Source organism: Nicotiana tomentosiformis, chromosome 7, assembly GCF_000390325.3.
Source record: "Nicotiana tomentosiformis chromosome 7, ASM39032v3, whole genome shotgun sequence".
NCBI lineage: Eukaryota > Viridiplantae > Streptophyta > Magnoliopsida > Solanales > Solanaceae > Nicotiana > Nicotiana tomentosiformis.
In genome coordinates this window covers 53,005,764-53,010,345 of record NC_090818.1, presented here as the reverse complement: position 1 = coordinate 53,010,345, position 4,582 = coordinate 53,005,764, and the positions used below count along the sequence as shown (strand labels likewise).

General features: G+C 39.7%; 1 long non-coding RNA gene across 1 annotated transcript; it reads right to left on the bottom strand.

Moving 5' to 3' along the window:
• Nucleotides 1-820: 820 nt before the first annotated feature.
• On the bottom strand, nt 821-3,914 carry LOC138896490 (uncharacterized). Its single transcript, XR_011409697.1, has 3 exons — nt 1,927-3,914; nt 1,266-1,853; nt 821-1,032 (listed from the first exon to the last, which is right to left on the bottom strand). It is a non-coding gene; the product is annotated as an uncharacterized lncRNA (long non-coding RNA).
• Nucleotides 3,915-4,582: the final 668 nt, after the last annotated feature.

Sequence of the window (4,582 nt, the reverse complement as noted above, 5' to 3'; positions counted from 1 at the left end):
GCGGTTACATACCACGTTATGTGTATTGTCTTGTCAACCTGATAAAGCTGTCGTTCTGGAAAAGCTGTCTTCTAAAAAAACATTATTGTACCGTAAAAAATCATTAGCACGCGAAGCATAGCGCGGTTACATACCACGTTATGTATTTTTTTCTTGCCTATAAATGACTAGCGCATTTTAGTTATTATCTGCGCTTAACCAAAACAAATAGCAAAAAATTTTATAATTTTTTTATTTTTCTTGCATTAATAAATGTCTGGACGCAATAACCAACCAAGGTGCTATTGTGGCAAACGTGCGATTATGAAGGCATATTGGTATGATGGTAATGTTGGGCGCAAATATTGGACGTGTGTATATAGGTTTGGAGGCAATGACAGAAATCATTGTATGTTTGAGGAATAGTATAATGAACCCATTAACCAGGAATACTACAAATCAATTTTGCAGTATGTTTAGAATATGAACGCTGAATACCAACGCAAGATCTATGAAATGCAACAAGAAATTGCGGCACTGCAGGAGAAAGTAAAAGAGGTGGAAGAAGAAAAAAATAAAATGGAAAAGAAATTTAAGTGGTTGGAGCAGAGGGTAATGGGCGGTAGTAACTAAACAAACACATGTATGTGTTGAATGTGGTATTTTATCTTTATATTTTTCGTGTCATGTATTTTTATTAGTTGTATCGAATTTAAATTATGTTTAAGTTGCTATGTTTGTTTTGCCCAATTTTAGTATTAAAATAACAAAGAAACAGAGAAATAATAACATAATGTGCATATAATGCTAAACTATAGATAAAGTTGCTATTATTTACTCATTGTCATATGTACATAAAATCAAAAAAAATCAATGTGTCCCACAGCTTTTATGCTTTAAAGCAGCCGCTGGCCTGAGGCGCATCCCATCCCGCCCGGCTACACTATGAGGATTATCCTCATCACGTCGCCTCTTTATCGGAGGATGCGTTGCATCATGATCGTCAGTAAGGCTGGCAGGCTCGGTAGAAGGGGCCGTCGATCCAGCAGTAACCTACAGAATAATGAGATATTTTAGTATATGAAATATATATTAGTAATGTACGTGTTAGCTAAAAAAAATTAAAATATCTTATCATGGTCTCAGCGGCTCCTCAATATAATTATCTGTCTCAGGTCTGTCCGTGACGGGCGAGGAAGATGATTTCAAAAAAAAAACAGGCTTTACATTTTTATGACTAATCAATGATATAAACACAAATATAAGTAATAGTAATACAAACTAACCAAATCCTGTGAAAGATCCTCAGCATCCCTCGATGATGAGCCATAACTCAGTCGGCGCCCACTATCCACATCTCGTAGCGGACGAACAACATCAATAGTCGATGCCTCTGGAGGGTCAGGAAAATACGCATCCCAGTCATATGAGGTAAAGGCCGTGCCCGCGATCAACAATGGAGCTGGCGGGGTCACCTGCGAAGTCCCTGGAGTAAGCCCCAGGCTAAATGACGGGATATCACTAGGAGTTGACTGTGGCTCAGGGCGGTCACCCAGCTGATCAACTCCAACATCCTCAACAGGTGTCTCAACGCCCCCTTGCTGGGGACCACCTCCTCGCCGACCCCCACAACCTCATGGGACACCCCTGCCACGTCGACCACGTGCAGGCCGCACTGCTGGCCTATGATGGTACTGCTCTGGCTCTACATAATCAACCTCGTGTCCTAAGCGCTCATCATCCCGGGCTCCCTGCAATGTCCGGGCAGCCAAATCTGTAGCCTACAGGAAATAGTCATGCAAAGCGACTGCTCCCTCGCCGGTATGCTATTGCATCTGCAGTCCCAACTTGTGGAACAAATGTAGGCCAATAACCTGTACAACATGTAAAATATTAATTGCAAAACGGTAATGTTAACATTATAACTAAGTATACCAAATAACATACCGGCGTCTCATGCCTCCCGGTGTATGGAACGAACTGACCGCCAGCTCGATGAACGGGATTCCCGACGAAAAGTCGGGTAATGCTGCGGTAACAGCCCATATACGCATGCTCACCATCCATAAGATCGGGTGGAGGGGGTGGCGGAATCAAGTCACGCCGCTGGTCCCAAGTCTCGATCTGCAACTCTAGCCATGCCTCATATGCCTGGTCAACCCTAGAACGATCATCCCGCTGGTAATGTGTCATAAGCCAAGCGGGCGGTGGAGGTACAAGCTGTGGTCGACCAAACTGGCGAAGGACTCACTCGGTGGCATGATGCTCGACAATATCGAGACACATCAACGGGATAGAAGAGCTCCAGATAAGTCGCCCGGTCGAGCAATAATCGGGCAAACTAGCTATTAGCTCGTCGTTGTATGGCCTCCAAATGAACTATTACATAAAAACAGGAACCGTGAGTATACGCAACACATATAAATCCAGGCCAAGTAAACTTAAGTATAGAATTATCTGCGCGTCCTCCAGCAAATCCAACAAATCCCTGCAATAGGGGAGATTATGTCGAGCCTCGTACTCGCGTCCATATCCTCGCCTATCAACCCACATCCTAGCCAAAGGGAGAAACAGTGGAGGTGGTGCATCCTGAGCTATGGGTGGTAGAGGTGGCTGAAACTGCAGGAACCGCTCCCAGGCCCAAACCTAATATACAATTTGGACATAAAATTTAAGGTATATTTTTATGATGTATGTTATAATGAAGAGAGTATTTAACTATGTTTTCACCTGCAGCAGCGGCATAAATCCTGCAACGTCTCGTTGGGTGCTCATGCATGCCCGACACATCTGCCTGTACAAGTAATCAAGAACAGCAGCACCCTAGCTGTACTGATGTAAATCATCTAACCGCTCAAGATGATGAAGAAATCTCAAGCTGACTAGGTTTCCCGAAGTGTTCGGGAACAATACGCCTCCAAACATAAGCAGCAGCAACAGCTTCGTGTACCGGTTAATATGATGATCCGGTGTATCATGAGTAATGTCATCATGCATGGCCTCCAAATGCAGCCGGACGGGCATCAACTCAAGACGACTAGTCCCAACCAATACACCATCATCCTCTGGCCGGAAACCGGTGAGCCGCTGCAACATCTCTAGGTACTGATCTCCCGTATAATCTCTCATGGCATGCGGCAAAGTAACAGGAAGTCCATCAACCGGCAGCCCATACAGAACCTCCACGTCTTGCAGCATGATAATGGCCTCGCCAATGGGCAAATGGAATGTGTGTGTCTCTGGTCGCCACCGCTCTATCAAAGCCGTGATCAACGACCAATCCAGTTGCAGCCGGCCGATCTCAACGATCCTATAGAAACCCATATCATGCAGGCATCTGAGTATACGGGGATGGAGCTGGCGGGTCTTAAGAAAGTCCCACATATCGTCTACTCTCCTAAAACATAAAGTCTGGGCCAATAACTGCCCTTCCCGTATGTAGGAAGACCTATGCTCGGCCTGTAGTAATAGTAGCTCTAGGGAGGCAGGTCCGGGATGCAAAGGCGGAACCTCCATGACGACTACTGTAAATTGAATAAAATTAATTACATTATTTTTCTTTTCCATTGCTTAAATATATTGCAGTACCTTGAATATTAAATTTTATTCGATATTTTTACTATATTGTTAATTAGGTTGATACATTTTCAATATTATAATTTTATATTTTATATGTTACTTTAATATGTTAGTTTTATTATTTTATATGTTTGTTAGTTATTCACCTATTTTTTACTATACATAATTTAATTATTAAATATTCACATTTTGGTTCCGGACACAATATTTGAGGCCCAATAGCACCAATGTATCCTAAATTCTTATGTTCATTATGAGAAATTTTTTTTAATTTTTCACTCAACAGGTCTGTTATTTTATATGTTAGTTTATTATTGTATATGTTAGTTTTATTATTCAATATGTTAGTTTTATTATTTAATATGTTAGTATTATTATTTTATATAAAATATGTTTGTTTGTTTGTTACTAACTTATTTTTTACTATACTAAAATTAAATAATTAATTTTCATAACTATACAAGATTTAATTATTAAATATTCACATTTTAGTCCCAGACACAATATTTGAGGGCCAGTAGCACCAATGTATCCTGAATTCTTATGTTCTTACGTTTGTTGACTATAATTGGAGATAGTTTGTGTTTGAACTATCAGCTTTTTGACGTATTTTTGGGAATAAGAGATACTTAAATTATTAATTTCTATAACTACAAGGATACTACGCTAAAGGTCACTGCGTTTTACTACGCTAAAAGGTCACTACCTTACAAATACGAGCACTACATTAAGCCACAAGATACCACTACAGGGAACTAAAGTAATAATTTATCTAGTTTACTAGTCTTTTAACAAATAAATAACCTAAATCGGATAAAAATAACAAATCAATTTAATCACAAAACAACCATGAAAATACATATACCACAGTAAAAAGTAACTAATTAATATTTTTTTAACAACTAATAACAATTTCTCTATTTTACGAATTTTTTTAGCACACTAAAACTATAGTCCGGATAAAAAATAACAAATTAGTTAAATCGCAAAACAATCACAAAATAACATAGAGCACATAAAAAAT